Source organism: Pan troglodytes, chromosome 6 (assembly GCF_028858775.2).
Source record: "Pan troglodytes isolate AG18354 chromosome 6, NHGRI_mPanTro3-v2.0_pri, whole genome shotgun sequence".
NCBI lineage: Eukaryota > Metazoa > Chordata > Mammalia > Primates > Hominidae > Pan > Pan troglodytes.
The window spans coordinates 36,752,593-36,775,541 of NC_072404.2; the positions used below are offsets into that span (position 1 = coordinate 36,752,593).

The 22,949-nt window shown below is 52.4% G+C and overlaps 1 protein-coding gene across 1 annotated transcript in view; it reads left to right on the forward strand.

Annotated features, from left to right (window-relative positions):
* Positions 1-2: 2 nt before the first annotated feature.
* Positions 3-22,949, forward strand: part of ADCYAP1R1 (ADCYAP receptor type I) — a 127,037-nt gene continuing 104,090 nt past the window's right edge. Inside the window, exons 1-2 of the mRNA XM_016958684.4 lie at positions 3-562; positions 9,396-9,525. The gene's annotated coding sequence lies outside the window, so the exon portion shown is untranslated. The remainder of the gene's footprint in view (positions 563-9,395; positions 9,526-22,949) is intronic.

Sequence of the window (22,949 nt, forward strand, 5' to 3'; positions counted from 1 at the left end):
ACAGTCTAACTGCAGCCAAGAGCCCTAGCTGGGCCGACGGTGCTGCCTGCCTGAGCTGACGCTGGAGATGGACGCAGGACCCCTGCGGCCTGACTGGAGCTCAGCGAGCCGAAGGGGCTGGTGGAGAAGGGGCTGCTGGTCTGGGAGGGTCATGGCGGGAGTGTGGAGGAGCAAGACATCCCCACGCCCCCCGCCCCCTGCCCCAGACCCCAGTGTTGATGAATAAGAAGCGGATTAAGAAGAGTGAGAGCTGAAGAGACAGGAGAATCAGGGACCACGAGAGCCCGTGCAAGATCCGGAGCACAGGGGCTTCCCTGGGTCCCAGGCTTTCTGCAGGACTCACCCCCAACTACCCCGGTGTCCTCCTTCCAGCCAGCCTCCCCGCGGGTCCTGAGAGGAGAGTTTCCTAAAGAGAAGGAAGAAACTCGGACTTCCCTCCTGTTATGTTCGGGCTCCTCTGTGAGAAAGAGGAGGAGAGAGGAAAATGAAGGGCCCATTCTCTGTCCCCAGAGAGCCCCCAGGAATGTTGGAAAGATCTGCAAGGATGAGCCTGAACCTAGAGGTGAGAACTGGTGTGCCGGGCTCAGACTCTCTGGGATGTGGGAGCTCCGAGGACTGGGTGTGAGTGTGGGCAGGAGCAGTCAGGGAAGGCTTCCTGGATGAGGCGACTCAGGCAGGGAGTGTAGACCCTAGAGCCCCACCAGGCCAGGCTGCGCAGTGGTCCCTTTCTACCGTTTGCTGGGCAGGAAGCGGAATGGGGCTGATCTCAGTTTAGAGAGCAATACTTGGAGGAAAGTTCCGGTAGGAGGGTGGTATCGGGCCCAGGCTTCCTTCTCCCCAGGGACTTTCATGACATTCCTGCTAGGGCTCTGGGTCTGCTGGGCACACATTTATCCATGTGGTGAGTGTTCACTGAGTATCTGGGGAACACGCACCTTGCTAGAGTCTGAAAATACAGCTACAAGCAACCCCCAAATGTTCCCCTACGCAAGGGGCTTAGGGTCTGGTTGGCAATGGCCAATTTTACATGTCAATATGACTTGGCCACAGGATGCCTGGGTATCCGATTAGTCATTGTTTGTGGGTGTATCTGTGGCGGTGTTTCTGGAAGGGCTTAGCATTTGAATTGGCGGACTGAGTAAAGCCATGGCCCTCCCCAGTGAGCAGGCACCAGCCAACCCTTGAAGTTCTGAATAGAAAAAAAAAAAAAAAGGCAGAGGAAGGTTGAACTTGAGCTTTCTCTGCCTGGCTGTTGAGCTGGAACATCTGTCTTCTGCCCTCCAGGATCCTGGTTCTTAGGCCTTCGAATATACCACCCGCCCTCTGGGGTCTCTGGCTTGCAGAGGGCAGATTGACTTCTCAGCCTCCATAATTGCATGAGTCAATACCATACAATAAAGCTCTTTCTACACTGTGTGTGCGTGTGTGTGTGTGTGTGTGTGTGTATGTGTGTATGTGTGAGGGGTGTGTATATAAAATGTTGGTTTTATTCTCTGGAGAATCCTGACTGATACAGAAGGCATTATTTAGGGCTCTCTGTTGCAGACAACAGGACCCACTCTGGCTGAGTTAAGCAAAAACATGACAAGTTTAAGGACATCAGGTAGCTCCCCTGTCTCTAGGAGGGCCTGAGCTCAGGCCCAGAGGCAGTGCCCATCCCACACCAGGGGGCCACTGTGGCAAATTCCTCATTTCACCACTTTTGGTCATGGACACAGCTGCTCACACCACCAACACCAGGGACAGAATGCCAGAACCACCACATGGCTCTCCTGAAAAGCCAAACTCCTTCCCTGCCACGCTGGCCAAAAATTTGATTCCACCTGGCACCAGCTCCCTCTTATTGCTGTCTTCTGGATCTAAGTCCCACAGAGTTACCCCTGATGGCACAGTCCAGTGACCCTGCCCACTAGCTGCAAGGAAGGCTGGTACAGCAAGCTCAGACCTCTAGCTTGGAGAGGGCCCTCCTACTGTGGCAAGGTTCTCAGGCACAAGAAGGGCATTCAGAATATGCTGGCTGGCCACAAGCATGACAGATGTGTGGCACCAAGAGGCAAGCACACCATTCAAGCAATCACATAATAACGGTGACGGATGCAGAAAGAACAGCAAAGTGTTGGGAGAACAAATATCTAGATGACCAAACCTAGACCGGAAGTGTAAAAAATAAAAAGGCTTCCTGGAGGAAGTGACAGCTAAGCTGAGATTGGAACCATGAGAATGAGTTGGCCAGGAAAAGAAGTGGATTAAAAAAACAACAACCAGGTAGAGGAAACAGCGCGTGTGAAGGCCCCGAGGTGGGAAGGAGGTCGGCGTGGGAAGAGATGCAAGTTAGCTACTGTGGTTGGATCTTAGGGAGAAAAGAGGAGCGTAGGGCGGGCGGCACCCAGATCACGCAGGGTCAGGAAAGCTATGCTAAGGTTTCATCCCAAGAGGTACTGAAGTGTGTGATGTGACGAGGCTTAGGTGTTTTAAATGATCGCTCTGGCTGGTATACGAAGACTGAATTTCAGGCAGAGACCTCCGCTGGAAGCAGGGAGGCTGGAAATGGAGACACGTACTAGGGTGATAGTGATGGAAAAGATAAGGACCAAGTCCAAAGCTGTCTAACTCAGGGGTGAAACTGTGTGAGAGCAAGAAGACGGACGGAGGCGTCCCACAAGCCTACGGGAATGAGGAGAGACAGAGAGGAGCAAGCTTTTGGGGGAAGAGCAGGAGCTCAGTTTGGGCACATTGGGTTTGGGGTGCACTGAGACAGCCAGCAGGATGCCAAGGAGCGGGCTGGAGTGAGGAGCGAGGCCCAGCTCAGAAGTGGAGTTCATGAGTGGCCAGTATATTGGTGGCGTTTGATGCCAAGGGCATAGGTGGGGCCACCCCGCAGTGAGAGTGAGGAGCAGGATGAGAAGGGGACTGAGGGCTGAGCCTGGAGGGATCCACACATTCACAATCCCACGGGGGAGCAGGAGCCCCCAAAGGAGGCGGAGCAGGGGAAGGAGTGCTCAGAGAGGTGGGAGGAGAACCGGATGAATGTGGGATCCTGGGGCCCCAACCAAGATTGTCCCAGCGAGGGGCTGCTGAGCGGGCCGAGTGCTGCTGAGCCGCCTTTGTGAGAGGATTTGGAGGCGCAGCTCACAGCGAGAGCGGATTTGGCGGAGGATGGACTCGGAGGCTGGGCTCAGGGGTGCTGAGAGGGAGCGGCTGGGGCAGCCCAGGAGAACAACCCTTTACCGAGGCTCCTCTGGGAGGGCGGGGGGAGCCAGAAGGGAGCGGGAGGAGTCGTTTGGTTTTGTTGTAAGAGGACAGCCTGGAAAAATGCTAAGAAGTGGATATGGGAGTCACTGAAAAATGGGGGGCACGTCATGGAGCGGGGTGGTTGAGAAGGAGTGAGAAGGCAGGTCCTGAACCCAGTGTGGGGGGCCTTGGCTGAGAAAGGGGACTCTGCCCCAGAGGCTGGCAGGTGGGTGTGTGGCCTGGGGGTGGGCAGGAGAGGGAGGCCAACTGCTGGCTCCAGCATTCGTCATGAAGGTGAGGTTCCTGGCCTGCTGGGGGTGGGCGCCAACAGGGGGTGGGAGTGGAGAGCGGGTGGGTCTTGAGAGTGCAGAAGACGGAAGCAGCTGTGGCAGAGGTGGGAGGACAAGCCGGTAGGGAAGAATATGCAGTTGCCAGGCCATGCTGGCGGGCCAGCTCCCCCAAGAGCGGAAACTTGGAGTGAGACCACTTTTTCTGGGTGGAATATCTGGTACAGACAAAAGTGACTTGGGCTTATTCAGGGTTGGGTTTTGCCCCAAAGGCTGAGGCACCAGGGACTTCTAGGTGTTTGTCAGAGAGCATTTGCGCAATGCCACAGGGTCCCTGCTGGAGGGTCTGCTGGAAGGGAGTGGAGTATTCGGTGCTAGGGCTGGGTGGGGGTGCAGAGGAAGAGTTCTAGGAGGACAGAAGGGTGTGGTCAGAACAGGATGCTTTGCAGCACAGCTGGTGTGACTTCCAGCAGTAGCATGGGCTCCATGTTGGTGTGGGAGGGAGTGTCTGCTGGGGGTCAAGAAGGTCCCTGAGAGAAGGAAGGGCAGGGACTGTGAGGTCAGTGGGTGACAGACCATCAGCCTGGGCACTGCTGTCACTCAAGACAAAGGCTGGGGTTGAAGGGCAAGGATGACTTTCGAGCCAGAGCCTCCAGCCATGAAGGTGGGGAAGGGGCTGCAGGAGCCTGGGGGTTGCAAAGAGGAGGCTGGGGCAGAGGTGGGATGCAGGGAGTGAGGAGGGACAGACCAGAGGGAGAGTCCAGACAGGGCGGGGTGGAGAGGACTCAGGGTGCGGAGCAGGAACCGAAACCCCCAGGCACTGGTCCCCTGCCCTCCGGAGCCTGGGCAACCAGTCCAGCCATCCTGCTATGGCTTTGCCCTCCCAGCTTTGGGGCTGCCAGAGGCCCTGGCCCTAGAACTGTTAGGAACAGGGCTGCCTTTGGGGCAGATCCAGGCTTTGGAAACCAACAGGAAACTGCAGATATTATTATTTTTTTTTTTTCTGACACTCTGTTCTGCCTCATCTGTGTGACTCTCTCGTGTGGATTTTTCTCTTCTGGCTTGCTCTTGCACACTCTCTGTCTCTCTGCATCTTTCTCTTTTTGAGGCCCCAGATTTTAGCTGTGTGGAAGCAACAGAGCAGCCCATCAGGCAGCTGCCCCATCTCCATGATACCAACATCTGAGTCCCGGGGCTGGCTGGAGGTGGCCGGAGCTTTCCGCCGGCATGCAGATGGCCAGCTAGCCCCATCTGTCAGAATTCTCCTCTGGAGTGCTCTCTGCCCATCCCCCACACCATCCCTCCCTCCCTCCCTAACTCTCCTGTCTTCCCCTCATGGCTGTCCCCTCCCAGGTAGAGTGTTGTGCATGTGAGGGAGGGCTGTGTGACCTTCAGCCTGCCACTCCCTTCCCTGGGGAACTTGCTTGGGCTCCAGCTTCCCCGCAGGCGTCCCTGGGAGTAGGTCAGGGCCTGCAAGTCTCCCTCCCTCAGAGGCGTTGCATAATCAGCCTGAGGCCCTGTGCACATTCCCATGGTTACGGGACTGGGGAAGGCTGGCAGTGGTGGCATTGCCATGGCACCGGCGTGGCCCTTGGCTCTGCTGGGCGTGGCGCAGGCACGGAGGGGCTCTGGGCTCTGGCTGCTGGAGAGATTGTTGTGGGGGACGACCTTCCTCTTGACTCTTTGCAGAGCACCTCAGCTGAGCGGCCATGGTGACCTGGGAGCAAACCCTTGGCACACTGGCTGGCTCAACACAGACCAGACTTGGAGTTGTGGTCTCAGCCCCAGCCTGACCCCAGACCCGGCCTGCAGCCCGTGTCCTTTGCAGCCCCTTACTCAGTCCTAACTTGGGCCCAGTTGGAGCCCTCGTGGAGCACAGCTAGGCCCTCCCCCCAGGCCCTGCGGGCATTTCCATCTGCACTCTGCCTGCACTCTGGCCATGACCTCAGTCCTCCGATCCCCTGCACACCCCCACTGCCCCAACCCCTTAGTTCAATGTTAAGGAATCAATAATACATATTAAACAAGCTGTCTGTAAACAGAAACAGACATAAAACAAGGTTATGTATCAATCAGTTGACAAAAATGTTGTGACCACAGGCTCACAGAGCCTGTCTGGGTTTTTTCCCAGTTGCTGTGGCCACCTAGTGAGGTGGTCTGTGAAGAGTCAGGAGGAGGGCCGTCCCCGCAGTGATCTCTCTGGCAGCCAGAGCCCAGAGCCCCTCAGTGCCCGCACCACGCCCAGCAGAGCCACGGGCCATGCTGGTGCCATGGCGATGCCACCACTGCCAGTGCTGTACCCGCCACAACCAGTGCTGTGCCCGGGGGCCCTCACAGGGTGGAGGGGAAGAGTGGCAGACCCAAGCCTCACTTTTGGGGGCAGACAACAGAGGTGTGTGTGTGACTCAGGCCATCAGAGCTGTGCGGGTTCTAAAGTCACAGGTCCGTTGACAGTTGGGGGTCAGAGCAGGCAGGAAGTCCTCCTGGGGGAGGCAATGGGGGGTGTTTGGGGCTGGAAAGGCTGGATAGAATTTGAGGAAGGGAAACACCAGGGAGGTGGAACAGCTGCCACGAAGGTGGAGAGTCCAGAGCTCAGAGTGCAGGACCCACTGGATGGATTTTGATCTCTCAAAGATAGACCGTGTGCTTGTGTAGAAGCTTCTCCAGGCTCACCTCTGCACAGAGCTCAGGGAAGGATCTGATGGCTGGGAGCAAACCCTTGGCTCACTGGCTGGCTCAACACAGACCAGACTTGGAGTTGTGGGTTCACAGGGCTCAGGGAGACCCCCAGAGGCAACCTCAGTAGGAAGAGCTTCACGCAAGGCACACGAGAGACCCCCACGCATAGCCCCTCCTGAGCCCAGAACCCTTTGTCCAGCTGCTGCTTTGGCTGCCCCTTGAGCTCCACGGCAGACCCCTCATCACAGCCCTCTTGGCCCTCACAGGGTACAGCCCATACAGTAGAGACAAAACAGTCCTGTCACTCCCTGCTTTCTGATTTGACCAGGGAAAAATAAATCCAAGTTCCTTTCCGCAGCCTGCAAGGCCCTGGGTGTCCTGGGCCAGTCCAGCTCTCCAACCTCAGCTTCTTTTGCCTTCCTTCCCTGTGCTCTGCTCTGGCCACACTGGCCTTCCTGCTGTCTTCTGATCCCCTGAGCTTGTGTTCATTTCAGCTCAGCTGCTGCTTGGAACACTCTCCCCCTAATGCCTCCCATGGCTGCCTTCTTCCATATAGCCCCCATTCAGTGCCAATATCACCTCCCCAGAGAGGCCTGTCCTGGCTGCCTAGTGACATCACTCACTTTCACCATTGCATTTCCTTGTTTTATTTTCTTCATGGTACTTAGCAGTAATTACAGACAATGCTCATTATTTGTGGTAGTTACGTTCCATAAAGTCACTACCAACACTGAGTTAGCAAACATGGAACCATTGCTCCTAGGGGATAGGCTCCTGTGAACCTGTGGTCACATTTTTGTCAACTGATCGATACAATCGATACATAACCTTGTTTCATGTCTGTTTCTGTTTACAGATAGCTTATTTAATATGTATTATTGATTCATTAACATTGAACTAATGGCCAACAGCACTGTGACTCATGTCTGAGTGAAGCTTCTCTGGCACACGTTTTCCTCGTAAGGCACATCACAGCCCTCTTGCACATAGGAATGCTGGACAGCACTCCAGCCTACACTCGGGGGTCACTTGAAATAGTGAAATGATCAACAAAAAGCACAAAAATGTGAAACACATGACACTAAATACCACTTGGTGACAGTATGTAAACAAGGGAAGCGACCCTTGTTTATAGTCTGAGAGCTGCAACAAGAAGTCAGAGCATCCCCTGCTTGGGCTGTGCTGGGAGGTGTGCATTGGGCCACTCAAGCTTTTCTCCACTCTGCAAGTGTTCAAGAATGATGGTGGAAGCGCTGCCAGTGTTGACACTGGGGTTAGAGAGCAGGCAAATTTACAGATATGGAATGTGCAAGTAATGAGGGTCAAGTGTGTGTCATGTACGTATTTGTGTGTTATTGTTGGTCTTCCCATTGTCTTACTGCTGCATCCACAGCACCTGAAACAGGTCATGGTCAAGATTCAGTAGATGTCTTTATTATTTTTAAATTATTATTATTATTTTTTGAGACGGAATCTCACTCTGTTGCCCAGGCTGGAGTGCAGTGGTGTGATCTCGGCCCACTGCAACCTCCACCTCCTAGGTTCAAGCGATTCTCCTGCCTCAGTATCCCAAGTAGCTGGGACTACTACAGCCGTGCACAACCACACCCAGCTAATGTTTTGTATTTTTAGTAGAGATGGGATTTCGCCACATTGGCCAGGCTGGTCTTGAACTCCTGGCCTCAAGTGATCTGCCTGCCTCGGCCTCCCAAAGTGCTGGGATTACAGGTGTGAGCCACCGTGTCTGGCCCTATTTTTAAATTTTTTTGAGACGGGGTCTCTCAGTATCAAGCTGCACACAGGCTGGGACTTGGAGTGACTTCTCAGCACCCAGTCCGGGCTGGAGTGTGGTGGTGTGATCACAGTTCACTGCAGCCTTGACCTCCCTACCTTGAGCAATTCTTCTGCTTCAGCCTCCAGAGTAGCTGGGATTTCAAGTATGTGCCACCACACCAGGCTATTTTTATTTATTTTTTTTGTAGAGACGGGGTCTTGTCATGCTGCCCAGGCTGGTCTCAAACCCCTAGACTTAAGTGATCCTCCCGCCTCAGCCTTCCAAAGTGCTGGGATTACAGGACTGAGCCACCGCGTCCAGTCTCACAGTAGATGTCTAATAAGTATTTATCAATGGACTGCCCTGGCCCCGCCCCCCAACACACACACACACACACACACACACACACACACACACACACTCCTTAGGAGTTCTCAGAGCGAAAAAGACACGGAGTGTCCCTTGCTCTGGTGCTTCTCTCCTGGGCACCACAGGCAAGGGAGAGGAGAAAGATTCTGGAAGAAAAGCAGGGGTAAGTGAGAGCCCTTGTCCTAAAGCGTTCTCATCCCCATTCTCCCTCTCCTTATGGTCAGACATGTCGCTCAACACAGGGAAGCCTGGTGTGCACATGTGATTATGTCCACTTCCCCGTGGTAAGTGTCACCAGGGGCACAGGCGGTAAGTGTCACCAGGGGCACAGGCAGTACGTGTCCAGCTTGGCCGAGGTTGCCACTCCTGGTCCTGCGGGAATGGTGTGCATGCCTGCACGCACGCATGTGTGTGCGCACAGGAGCATGTGTGCTGAGGGTGCAGGCACGTGCCTGGGCTTGTGCCCGGGCATGTGCCCGGCTCTGCCCTGACAAGGCCTGCCGGCTCCCTAGCAGCTGGAGCACCCGCTGTGCTGACAGGGCCTGCAATCACGGGAAATTACCAAATCCAGAACTAAAATTAAGGCTGCTGCTGCCGCAGCCGCCGCCACAGAGCCTGTTTATGAGCCAAACGCCTGGAAGAGGCCTTGGGAGGAGGCACTGTGAGGATCTCGGAGGACAGGGATGAAGACTGGGCAGGGAGGCCACAGAGGAGGAACCCCAGCTTCCATTTGGCAAGTGCCTATGGAGTGAAATGTCAGGTGCTGTGCTGGTGAATTTCCACACTTTATTTAGCCATCACAATAGATAGGTATGGCCCCCCCTTTGACCAACAGAGAGCTGGGTGTCACAGAGGTTAAGGCTTTTAGCTAGCAGAGCTGGGATTTGAAGGTGGGGCTGTCTGACACAGGGACTGGGACAGATCTCTGGACCTTGTGAGGTTAAGTGGAAATGTGCCCCACAAAAGGTTTGATTCTGGTTTTTAGTATGGTATTTGATGTAAGGAACATCAAAAAGAAGCCCCTGAGTTTGTAATAGCCCTCCTCCTGCCTACAGCGTGACCTGTAGTTGGACCCTGCGGGAACTCACACGTGCCTCCAGGAAGGACAGTGAGCAGAGCATGCACACCAATTCTACCGAACCCGTTCCCACGCACAGTCCCCCCCACCCCGTGGTTCCAGAACTGGTGAGTTCTTGATCTCGCTGACTTCAAGCATGAAACCATGAACCTTCACTGTGAGTATTACAGTTCTTAAAGATGGTGTGTCCCGAGTTTGTTCCTTCTGATGTTCGAATGTGTCTGGAGTTTCTTACTACTGCTGGGTTCATGGTCTGACTTCAGGGGTGAAGGTGCAAGACCTTTGCAGTGAGCGTCACAGCTCTTAAAGGTGGTATGTCTGGAGTTACCCATTCCTCCTGGGGAGTTCATAGCCTCACTGGCTTCAGGACTGAAGCTGCAGACCATCCCGGTAAGTGTTACAGTTCATAAAAACGGCAGGGACCCAAAGAGAGAACAGCAAGATTTATTGCAAACAGGAAAAACACAGACATCCCAAAACAGGGAAACAGAACCGACCAGGTTGCCACTGCTAACTCAGGTGGCCCTCTTTTATTCTCTTATCTGGCCCCACCCACATCCTGCTGATTGGTCCATTTTACAGAGAGCTGATTGGCCCATTTTACAGAGAGCTGATTGGTACATTTTACAGAGAGCTGATTGGTCCATTTTGACAGAGTGCTGATTGGTGCGTTTACAAACCTTTAGCTAGACACAGAGTGCTGATTGGTGCATTACAATCCTTTAGCTAGACACAAACGTTCTCCAAGTCCCCACTCCCTTAGCTAAACACAGAGTGCTGATTGGTGCATTTACAAACCTTTAGCTAGACAGAGAGTGCTGATTGGTGCGTTTACAATCCTTTAGCTAGACACAAAAGTTTTCCAAGTCCCCAGCCGTCACAGAAGCCCAGTCATCTTCAGTTCTCACTGGCAATCGCTGCAGGAGTTTGCAGCACCTAGCCTGGGCACTCTGGCAGCCCAGAGGAAGCTCCTAGACAACCAAGAAGAAAAGAGGGGAAGCGAGAAAGACACTGAGACTAGCCATGGTGACCAATGACCCCGCGAAGAGGGAACGGGGTCCATGCACGGGACCCAGCCTCCTATGAAGCCCAGCAGGTGCTGGCCTGCCGAGCCCGTGCCCACCCGGAACCAGCGTCGGCCCACGAGCGCCGAGTGCAGCCCTGGCTCCCACCTGCGCCCCTCCCTCCACACCTCCCCGCGAGCAGAGGGAGTGGACTCCTGCCTCGGCCAGCCCCAAAGAGGGGCCTCCACACCACAGTGCGGGCTGAAGGGCTCCTCCAGCACGGCCAGAGCAGACGCTGAGGCCGAGGAGGCGCCGAGAGCGAGCGAGGGCTGCTAGCACATTGTGACCTCTCACCAGCATCACTATCTGGAGGCTCCATAGTGTTTATATGGGGGCCTGGGGGGGCGCAGTATCAAGCTGCATGCAGGCTGGGACTTGGAGTGATTGCCCAGCACCCTGTGGCCCTGAAAGGCCCCTGGCCCCAGAAGGACCCACCTGTGATCTAGAGAACGAATCTCCTCCCCTTCACCACTCACCCTGGCCAGCAAGCAAATGATGAATGAACCGTGGGGAATGTCTGTCGAGAGGCCCTGGCTGAGGGTAGCGGCAGGTGGGCGCATACCCATGCTGCTCCCACCCCCGCCAATCTCAAGGAGAACCTGGCTCACCGGTTGGAGGCTGTGGAGAGAGAAAGCTGGGCCCCGAAGCCATATGGCATTTGTTGGCACACAACCTGGCTGGCCTCCAGCCAGTCAGCGCCTTCATCTAACTTGGCATAAAAATGACAACAGCGCCAGGCACTGTTCTAGGATGCACACATCCATACACAGTCCTTACAGGGCTCTTTGAGGAAGGATCGTCATCTCCACTTTACAAGTGAGAAAACTAGGGCATAGAGAGGTAAATGATTTGCCCTCAGCCGCCCAGCTGGGAGGCCATGGTGCCAGGACATGGACCATTGGCTTGGGCAGCCTGGTAGTAGAAGCTCTGTGCTGACCACCATGCTACATGGCCTCTCTCAGGTCCTCCAGGCCCTTGGCCCTTCCCAGGTCAGGTTCACATTGCGCAGGTGGCCTGGTGGATGGCTCTCTAGCCTCTGCCTGAAGACAGCCAGCGTGGGTGCCCACTCCACTGCCCCTGACCTGGCTCTGTGGGGCAGAAGGCCGTCCTGGACAGGGTCTGAAGCAGTTCTTCAGGGCGTCGTCTGCCCACTCAGCCTCTGCTGCCTCCTGCCCCTTCTGCCTCTTGGTGGCCTTCTGGAGACTTGAAGAGAATAGTCACAATGCCTGTGGACCTGCTCACCCCTCGGTCCACACAGCCCTGGCCCAGACTGAGAGGGACCAGTCGTGAGACCAACTGTGTTCCAGGCCCGGGCTTGGACTTTTCGTTAGCTTTAAAAATCTTTCTTGTGTTTGGGTTGTGACTAGCATTTAATATTTTTTGATGGAATAGAAGAGAATAGAAGCTAGAGCATGAGTCAGTATTGCTTCTTGAAGCTTTTAACTCCATGTTACATACATGCACGTGTTTATGCTGAGTCAGAGTGAAAAATGAACTTCTCACTATGGGAAAGTGAACAAGTTTGAAGGACACTCAATCCTGTAGATTGCCTTCTCCTTTCTTGCATCCTATTTTGGTTCCTGCATTGACCCCCAGCCAGCCCAGGTCTCCCCTCAGGCTGAGCTCAGAAGCCTCCCGCTCCCGGCCCTGCTGAGCCATGTCGAGATCTGGGCACACAGGGAGACAGGAAGCCTTGTGGACTGGGCGATGAGAAAAGGAACCGCTGCATAACGTACGCTCACCATGTGCCAGGCTCTGTGCTGAATGCTCCACTTCCATCGTCTGTTAAGTCTCATGCAGTAGGTGGCGTGTTCGCTCCGTTCCGCAGATGAGGAAACAGGCGCGGGCTCTTCACCTTCTTGCTCAGTCATGACACTCATGGAAACGTCATAACTGAGTTTAAATCTGGGTCTTGGAGCTTCCTGGGTCACTCTCTTCACACCGGCCTGCAGCACTGCTTGGGAGCGGTGAGCACCCAGGCAAGCAGTGATTAGGTGCTTGCCTGATCCTCCCACCTCACCTCCCTGATCACCTCCTCCTCTTCCTCCCTACACCCAGAGCAGTGGCTCCTGTCAAGTTCCTCCCTCTAGGGCCCAAGGGGTTCAGTGAATCTAATTGGAAGCAGCTTTTTAGTCCTGTGACCCAGAGGCTTGCTGAGGGCATGGGGAGGGGACCAGACTGTGGAGAGCCAGGCCTGAGGCCAGCAGAGTCTATTGCGCAACCTGCAGGCTGCACAGCCCCAGCCCTGGGGGTTGCATTTCTCCCTTTACCTTTTCCCCATTCAATCCACAATAGCGGTCTGGTGGCAGACACCACATTCCTGGCACTGTGGAGGCTAAGTCACCAAGAGGGCCGCACACTCCCTCATAGAGCTGCTCAGAGCTCTCTCCACCGTGGCCCAGGGCTCAGCCTTCAAAGTGGAGGGCCTCTTCCTCTCTTGCCTCTCCCTTCTTGGAGGCATGGGTTCCAGAGTGGGCACTATGTTTGTCGTTAGTTGCACTTGGGTTCAAGCCAGGTTTGGGGGCACAGGAAGATATGGTGGCTATTCAACTATTCAACCCGCCCCCTCAAATAAAATCCCACTATGACTGAAAATAAATCCTATTATTTGCGAAGTCCTCCCCATTTCACTCAAAGTAAAACACCAAAGGCTTTACAATGGCCTACGCAGGACTACAAAGACCTCCGAGTCTTGCCTCTCTGGACGAATCTGCTTTCTTTTCTTTCTTTCGTTGCTCACGCAACTCCAGCCTTGCTGACCTCCTTGCAGTTCCTGCCCCAGGGCGTTTGCACTTGTCACTCCCTCTGCCTGGAGCAGGTTCCCTCAGACACCCATATGACTCACTCACCTCTTCACTCTTAGTCCCACCTGCAGCCTCTGCAGTGGCTTTTGCTATTTCTTCACTTTATTTTTTTCTCCATGGCGCTTACTACTAAAATGCCACATAACTTGTTTATTTACTTTTTTGTATCATTTCTGTTTCTCCATTAGAATGTAAGCTGCATAAGGGGGGATTTTTTGTTCCGTTTGTTCAGCAGTGCCTAGCACAGAGCAGGCATGAGAAAAATGTTTGTGGAAATGAAATGAAATTGAATTAAAATAGTCCTAAGGATGTCCAGAATTCTAATTTCTCCCATGACTTCCCTGAAGTTTCCATATCAAATTATTTGAAACCAAAGTCACCTAAAAGAATCTTTTCTGTTTTCCTTTGGGTGAATTCCAGCTCTGATTCAGGGCATAGCCGCACCATGGCCTGCTACAAACAAGCACTTGGAGGCAGGGTTTCTGAGGCCAGGCTCTATGCTGGATACTGTAAATAGAGATGCGAGAAAGAGAGACACCACCCTGCTCTCCGGAGCTCACAGCCTTGGGGGAGGCCCACAAGGAGCAGGTGGCAATGACGAGAGTTATGACAGGGAAGCCCGGGGGCTGTGGGCGCCCATGGGAAGGGAGAAAGTTCCAGAAGGAGAGAACAGTCAGTGTACGTCTCTTAACTCCTCGGAGCTCTTTCCTCGTGTTAAGGCTGAGCCTGTGAGCTGACTTGGAGGGCAAATGAGAGGACCAGCTGCAGGGCGCTCTGCAGGTGACACGCAGATGCTGGCTTTCATTTCTTGCTCCTCACTGGGAAAGCAGGAAGGCAGGGTGGAGATTAGTAAGCCCATTTTCCAGATGTTGCCATGTTTAGTATAAATTATATGTTATTATATTAACAAATAATTTATTATTTATTAATATCTTTTCCTGTGTGTAACTTTTTCCCCCTTCCTCAAATTTTAGTTACATCGAGAACTCCTGAAGGGCTGGGACCCTTCCACGTTTCTTGTTTCCTTCTTGCCCCCTTCTCAGCAGAGCCCAGATCCAGCCTTGGTAAATCAGGATGTTGGGACTCAGAGAGGGAGAGTCACTTGTCTATGGTCACACAGAGAATCAGAGCTTGGGCAGGGGCTGGGGCCAGGCCTCCTACTTCCTTGCCAGAGGCCCTTCTACTGCCAGACACGTGCTCTTCGGAGCCCATCTCTAGCCTGTGTCTAGGGTTCCCCCGGAAGAAGCCGTGGCCCCTGACCCTGCTAAGCCTTCCTCCACTCCTCCAGCACCCCTGGGGCCATCAAGCTCAGAGCTGCAGGCCTGTGGGGATGGCTGGAGGCGTGGGAGTCAGGGCAAAGCCAGTTCTCACTGAGGTCTTTGCGTGCCTCTGCCAGGGCTCCCCAGTGCCCTGGCTCCTCCCTTTCTCCTCTGAGGATGGCCAGCTCACTGGAGCAGCTCTGGGAAGGACCACAGCCCGCCCTTTTGCGACAGACTCTCCCAAGCGTCAAGAAAACTGATCTTCAGGGCTAGATGGGCTGTCATAAAAATTCAGTGTCATACCTCTTCTTAACATCATATAGATGAGGAAACTGAGGATTAGAGAAGGCAAGTGGCCTGCCCAGGTCCAGGGGCCCAAGGCAGGACTAGGTCTAGAATTAGAGTTCCGTGTCACCATTGAGCCTGAAGGTATCTGCTCTTTTAAGGCCTCTAGTGTGTTTCCTCTGGGCTGGACTCCTAGCGTCTGGGTAACCTTGTGTATTCGTCCATTCTCACACTGCTATAAGGACATACCTGAGACTGGGTAATTTATAAAGGAAAGAGGTTTAATTGACCAAGTTTGGCAGGGCCGGGAAGGCCTCAGGAAATTTACAATCGTGGCAGAAGGGGAAGCAAACTATCCTTCTTCCGTGGCGGCAGCAAGAAGTGCCCAGCAAAAAGGAAAAAGCCCCTTATAAAACCATCAGATCTTGTGAGAACTGACTCAGTATCACAGGAATAGCATGGAGGAAACTGCTCCCACGATTCAATTACCTCCCATCGGGTCCCTCCCATGACACGTGGGGATTATGGGAACTACAATTCAAGATGAGATTTGGGTGGGGACACAGCCAAACCTTATCGCCTCACATAGCTCCAATGACAGGGTGCCCACTACCAGTCTGTGCTTCCTCTTGGTTCCTCTCCATTTCTATTCTCTTGAGTCCCGGACCCAGGTCTTAGGGGTCAGGTTTCCTGTGGCCTTCCCTGCTCTCCCACAGGGTGCTGCTAAGGACCTCCTGAGCTTCTGTCTACCCATGTTTATACAGAGGGCTCCTGACACCTCTTCTCTGCTCTACACAGCACACTGGGGCCCAAGACAAGGTTTGCTCATTCTTGTCATTCATTTATTCAAAAATATCTACGTGTGGTGGCATGCATGTGTAGTCCCAGATACTCTGGAGGCTGAGGTGGTTGGATCGCTTGAGCACAGGAATTTGAGGCTGCAGTGAGCCATGATCGTGCCACTGCACTCCAGTCTGGGTGACAGAGCAAGACTCTGTCTCTAAAAAACAAAAAGAAACAGGCTGGGTGCAGTGGCTCATGCCTGTAATCCCAGCACTTTGGGAGGCCGAGGGGGGCAGATCACGAGTTCAGGAGTTCGAGACCAGCCTGACCAACATGGTGAAACCCTGTCTCTACTAAAAATACAAAAATTAGCCAGATCTGGTGGCATGTGCCTGTAATCCCAGCTACTCAAGAGGCTGAGGCAGGAGAATCACTTGAACCCGGTAGGCAGAGGTTGCAGTGAGCTGAGATCACGCCATTGCACTCCAGTCTGGGTGACAGAGCGAGACTCCGTCTCAAAAAAAAAAAAAAACAAAAGGGGAAACAAAAAACCCCAAACATGTTTATTAAACCTATGATGTACTGTGTACCAGGTACTGTTCCAGGCATCATGGATAGAGTAATGAAAACAAAAATATCAGACCAAGAAAAGATGTGAGCAGTCCCTGACTTAGATGCCTCACTACCATTACAGACCCTCTTGCAACGGTGAGACCCATAACCAGGACAGACTGTCAAGGCAATTAAGAGACAGATAGATACACAGGGAAAAAAAGGGAAGTTCAAAACAGAAATAGGGTGAGGCACAGGGAAACTTTGCAAAGCACTGGTTCCGAGGTTAGCTACAGTCCTTCTCTACCAGGAAATGACAAGCCTATCCTTTGACCCTTTTCAGGACTTGGAGGCGGAGGAGCCCTTGGGAACATCTGGAACATCTGTGTGAGCCATTCTCTCCCACTGAGGAGGACTGGGCCAGGGCTAGTGTGGTAGGGGGTGGGGACTGGGAGGACAAATAGATCCAGTGGGACACCCCCCAGGCCTCTTCCTGCTCCCAAACCCCAAACATTGCTTCCAGAACCTGGGCGGCCTGGCTCTTTCCCAGCCTCACCGCAAGACTCCCTAGTCCTGCCTCTGGCTCAGCATGGGCCAAGCCTATCCCATCCACACCCTCTGCAGGGTTCCTTCCAGGCTGGGGGTAGCAGGAGAGAAAGCCAGAGCTGTGTGAGATTAGAGGAGGAAGAGCAGGCCAGGGAGGAGGCTTTCTGTGGGCGAGGGCATGGCTGGGAGGAACTGAACTAGGGTGAGGCAATGGAGGGGCCAGGTAGAGGGGGCATAACAGAGGCGAGCAACTTCTACTCCAGACTGACAGTGACATGAATCGAAACTTGCCCCCCACCCTTGCTCTTGGGGTTGAAACTTGAGGATGGAAGGTGTTATGGACTTAATTTTGTCCCCCCACCCCCTGATTTATATGCTGAAGTCCTAACCCCCAGTCTTTCAGAGTGTGATTATTCAGACACAGAACCTTTGAAGAGGTAATCACGTTAAAACGAATTCACTGGGGTGGGCTCTAATCCAACATGATGGGTGTCTTTATAAGAAGAGGAGATTCAGACACAGACAGACAAAGGAAGAAGGCCATGTGAAGACACAGCCAGAAAACATCTGTCTACAAGCCAAGGAGAGAGAGGCCTCAGAAGAAACAACCCGCAGATACCTTGATTGTGAACTTCCAGGTTCCAGAATCATAAGGAAATGCCTTTCTGTGGTTTAAACCCCCCGATCTGTGGAATTGGTTATCCCGGTCTGTGGAATTGGTTATCCCGGTCGTCTGTGGAATTGGTTACGTCAGCCCGAGCTGACCACGCAAGAGTGACGCTGTTCAAACAGGGCACCATCCACTGTCTTAGGGATGGGTACTTTCAGTTCACTGGGACACCCCACTGTCTGGGCACTCTGCCGGGAAAGAGACATACACACCTTCAGGCTCACAGTCCTGGCTTATGATTTCCCATGGGTTAGGGTCAAAACTGGGGCAACTGGAGAAGTTGATACTCTTCATTTGAACTAGACAGGGTGATCTTTGACAGAAATCAGTCTACTTGGTGAGTTGTATTTGCTTTCAAGAACATAGGAAAAAAACAGGTACAACATTGCCAGTACAGAGACCAACCAGAGGTGGAAGTGCCATTGCCTTCCTCTTAGACTCTGAAGGGATAGAAGTGTCTGCTTCCTGCCTAGAGCCATCAGATTCAGGGACTCATAAACATATAGCAAATGCCTGAGGCAGGGCAGTTCACAAAGCTCAAGGATGTACTGGGCTGCTGAAACATCTTAACCTTGAGGGGAAGGGTTGGTTGTCCATGGAATAATTGTGCAAATAGCTAATTCTTTCCTATTCCAGACATCGGCAACAGATTGCATGTTTAAAGCATGTCACATGTGTCACCTTAATTAATCCTCACAAAACCCCAGTCACTATCAGCATCTCATTTTACAAATGGGAAAATTGAGGCACAAAGAGATGATGTAATTGACCAAGGTTACTCCGCTGATAAGGAGGAGGGGTAGTAACATCAGTTGGAGAAGGCGTGTGAAGAGGAAACCTCTGGGGGAAAGGTGAGGGAGCAGGGGAGCAGTCACGTGAGCTGCCTTCTGAAGTCTTGCCTCTCAGTTTGGAGTGACTTTGGGACACTTATTTGAACACTTCAGTAAAAAATAAACACTCCTTTTTGAGGTCCAGAGAGAATTTAGTCTGAGGAAGATAAGCCCTACAAGATGTGGTTATTGAGACAACCAAAAAAGTCAGTCAAAGTGGACAATCATAAACAATGACAAACACCTTAAATATTTGGAGACAACTTAAAAATCATATATATTCATTAAGCACTCTTGATGTGTGGCCAAGGTCTCTTTTTTGAACAGCAGTCTGCTGGCTGATGAGAGTTCTTTTATATCTTTATTTTTAAAAAACCACGTGCATGATGTCTCATCTTTGATTTCCTGTTCTGGTTTCTTTATAGAGTAAGGAAAGCATAAAATCCCTCGCTGGGTGTCATAAGGGCTGAGTCCCCATTCCCTAGCTCTCTTTCTTTCTGTGCATAGTGTAGGATGGCCCTTTGGTGCCCATCTGGAGTTAGTTATGGTCACATGACTTAGCTTGATCAGTCGACTGTAATAGAAACAATGAGTGTCACTTCTGGGCAGATGCTTTAAGAGTTGGCTGAGGCCGGGTGCAGTGGCTCACACCTGTAATCCCAGCACTTTGGGAGGTGGAGGCGGGCGAATCATCTGAGGTCAGGAGTTGGATACCAGCCTGGCCAACATGGTGAAACCCCATCTCTACTAAAAATACAAAAAGTAGCTGGGCACAGTGGTGGGCACCTGTAATCCCAGCTACTCAGGAGGTTGAGGTAGGAGAATTGCTTGAGCCTGGAAGGCAGAGGCTGCAGTGAGCCGACACTGTGCCACTGCACTCCAGCCTGGGCAACAGAGTAAGACCCTGTCTCGGGGGGGGGAAAAAAAAAAGAAAGAAAAAAGAAAAAAAAAAAGGAAAAGAAAAGAGTTGGCTGGGCATGGCGGCCCAGGCCTGTATTCTCAACACTTTGGGAAGCCAAGGTAGGAGGATCACTGGAGCCCAAGAGTTTGAGGTTTGAGTGAGCTATGATTGCACTACTGTACTACAGCCTGGCTGACAGACTGAGATCCTGTCTTTATTTTTTTCAGAAGAGTCAATACATACTTCACCATGTACCTACAATCTCAGGTACTGGAAAAGGTTCAGATATATTGGGGGAACCATCCATTTGGGCCTGAGGCAGAGCCCCATTTAACCCATGATAGGCATGTAGCATGAGTAAGAAAAAAACCTGTGTGAGATTTAAACTACTGAGATTTCAAGGATATTTGTTACTGCAGCCTACCCTTTCTTATCCTAACTGACACACTCATGAAGTTCTATGAGCATAGTCTTATTCTTGGCTAGATGTATTTAGATACGTTTCTCCAGTATTTTAATATGGGTCTCACTCAGACCTCATTTCACAACAATTCTTTTTAGATACTTGCTTTTACTGTGTGAGATTCAGGAACCCAGCCCTTCTTCCTGATGTTACTTCTATAGTGAAAATATGGAACTGCAAAGAGGCATCCACTGTGCATGTACAAGGCAGCTCTTATAGGTATGGTCATCTGGAGCATCCTGAGGGCAGGTACAAGGCCCTTCTCTTCTCCTAGTTGAGAGAGACAATTTCCCCTGTTGTGAGAGACAATTTGCCATGGTCCATGAGAAAATTTGCCATGGACCCATCCCTGAACATTCCTGCTCGGTGTGCCGAGAATGCAAGGCTCTAGTCACTCTTTACCCGGGCTGTTTCGCAGGGCTGTATTTGCCATGAGCAGCCATGAGAGATGCAGTAACACCTCCCACCAGGAAAAGACCAGGTTTCTTTCCACTCGCTAGAGAAGTGGCAAATGTTCCAAGCTCAGTGTTACTCTCCTGTAATGCGATCCATTGGGTGACTCACCATCACGGGCCCTTTACATTGTCTTTGTGGGACTTGGGTGATGTTGGAGAACCAAAGCAATCCTATGCAGCTCTGGCTAGTGCTTTTGCTGTGAGTGATGAAGTCCTTTGTCTCTGACCCAGGAATCTTGTATCTTTGGCTGGCATCCATGGAACAATAGCAGGCTAACTTGTTAGCTTGTAAATTGGGTAAAAATCTCAGACACTGCACTGTTCCTGACATCCCAACTCCAATTCAGCACAGGACTGGGCACGTAGTGGAATGATGGGAAGTAAGGCTTGTGCTTTTCACTTATTGGTCTTGGGGCAAGGGAGTCCCAGGATAGCCTTTCTCCGTACTTAATTCTCTGGTGGCCTTTTCACTTCCTGAGCCTCTGCTTTACCCTCTGCAATGGGGATAACAATCTAGGACCCGTGGTTCTCACTCAGGGCTGTTAGATTTGAAAGTCTGGGGGAAGATGACTGCTGCTCTCTCATAAGCACCAGCTGACTTCTGTCTTTTCTCAAGGTAATGCTAGCAAACTTAGACCCCTCCCAGAGAGACTTAGGGCAGAGGAAGGAACAACTCACTGTCAGTGAGAAAGAGGAATGTGACTAGGAGAGATCCAGTTGGCTGTGGAGTCTTCTCTTCTGGAGCTCTGCACAAACAGGACAGGAGCTTGCATGTTTTCAGGAGGCAGGGTCAGACTGGATACCTCCCAGGGCTCTGTTTGGAATGGGAAGCATGACACCCACCTCCAGGAAGCTGATGGGAAAGACTTGCCCTAGTTTCTAGCCAGGAATTTGAGTTTGCTATGTCAGGACAGCAGCAGTGGCCTAGCAAAGGTAGATGGCAGCCAGAAACAACGTGAGATGCATGTGCCATCTTTCCCTAGGCAGTGCTGGAATTTGTCCCCAAACACATACCTAGCAAAGACAGGGTGCATTCATGCATTTCACATTTAATAAATCTTGAAAAAATAACTCAGTGCAAAATTGAGGGAAAAAGGGAAGGGATAGTTGTTTGTCTGCACCCTTTCCAACTGCGGCATCTTTGCTGTGCCCTCAATAACTGTCACATGGGAACCTGTGTGCCCTTGAATTTCTCCGCTACACTTCAGGGAAGGAGGCTGGCTTAGGGAAGAGTGATTTGTGTATGCTCACAGGTCAGACTGGAAGGTGAGAGAGAGACGAGGTGGTAGGATGGCTGCAGCAGCCCTGGTGAAAGGTGAGGAGGGCCTGAACTAGGGAGAAGTTCAAGGACGTTGGTGAGGTCTACTTCTCAGCTGGGGATGCAGCTCCTGACTGTCTGTGGGGCCCCAGGGTGGCATCCATGAAAACCCTTGTGTTTGCTCAGCCCCTGCACCTGGCTGAGGGCTTCCTCTTCTGCAGAGGATTCTGGGAGAGGTTGCCCCTGCCAGCCTTTAGTCCTCAGGGATGGGGGTTGGGCCAGGCTCAGGAACCCAGCCTGGGCCTCGCCATCCCAGACCCTCCCCACGCCACACCAAGGAAGGGCCTGTCACCAGGAGAAGTATGACCCTCCCGTGTCTGAGTCCTCATTTCACTTACAGCTCGGCGCTAATCCAATTGCTGGCTCTAACCTAATTCTCCATTGTTGCTAGAGTCCTTTGCCTGCCGATATTAAAAATCTTTTCATTTAATTGTGCAGAAGATAGATCCTCCTCAGCCATCAGGTGGTAAATATAGAATAGCTGATGTGTAGCTCTCATTTCTTCCCTGGCAGGCCTCCTGCAGTTCTGAGTAATTGGGGACCAAGAAGCTCTGGGAGGAAGGAGACAGGAAGGAGAGAAGAGGGAGGCAGGGCGAGGAGCTGGGACCTTGCTATTGTCAGGAGGTTACAGATCAGAGGAATCTGGTCAGTATGTCCATTTCTGCATGACCAGTTGTTTTTCTTCTGAATCTCTCACGCTGCCTGGTGACTGGGGTCCTGAGATGTTGCAGGAGAATCACGTGTTCCTCCACCATGGGAGATCAAGATGCACCATCCGAACGTATCTTTGGTGAAAGTCTTGGGATCCCCAGGTCACCAAGAACCACAGCTATTTGATACACCAAGACCCTTTGTGATGATTGAGTGTAACCCTCTGGTTTGGGGACCACATGGTTTCCCAGCCAGGCACTGAAAGAGTTGATGACAGATGACAAGCATCTTGATTTCTATCCAAGGAAGGAAAACTATGTGGAACCCTGTGGTCACTGTGTGTTCCCATAGGAGAGGGACAGTGGCATTGAAGTGAGGCTCCAGGAGCCATTAGCAGGCTAGGGTCCTCTCTCCTTCACCCAGAAAAGGGCAGGGCTCCAGTTAAAGTTACTGGCCTCACACTTGGCCACCAAGGAAGAAGGAAGCATCCTAGGAAGAGCCACTGGTCACCAGACACTGCCTCTCTGATGGCTCAGTCCCAACTGGGGCTTCCCAGGAGTTCACAGCTTCCAGGACTCCCTGGTGCCCTGGAGAACATGGCAGGCTACTCCGTCTCTTGGAGGGAGGGCTGCAGCTTCCTCTCAACTGCATGCTCAACTGCTGTGAGCTCCCAGCTCCTCATGCCTGTCCATTGGCAGCCCTGAGCTTCTGAGACTGCTCCTGCTTCCCTGTAAGAAGTTTTGCTGCACCTCAGCTCTTGGACCCCCTTCTCTCCACCCAACCCTCTCACAGGCTGTGGGGGTATTCCTCCTCCCAGACTGGGGACCTCAAGTAGCCTTTCCTTCCCTTTTCCCTCCTGCCTCAGAGGGAGACACAGATATTTCATGGAGTATCTGTTTCCTGAGCACTTGGGGGATTCTCAGGGCTCCATCCCTGCCTGGCCCCATCAC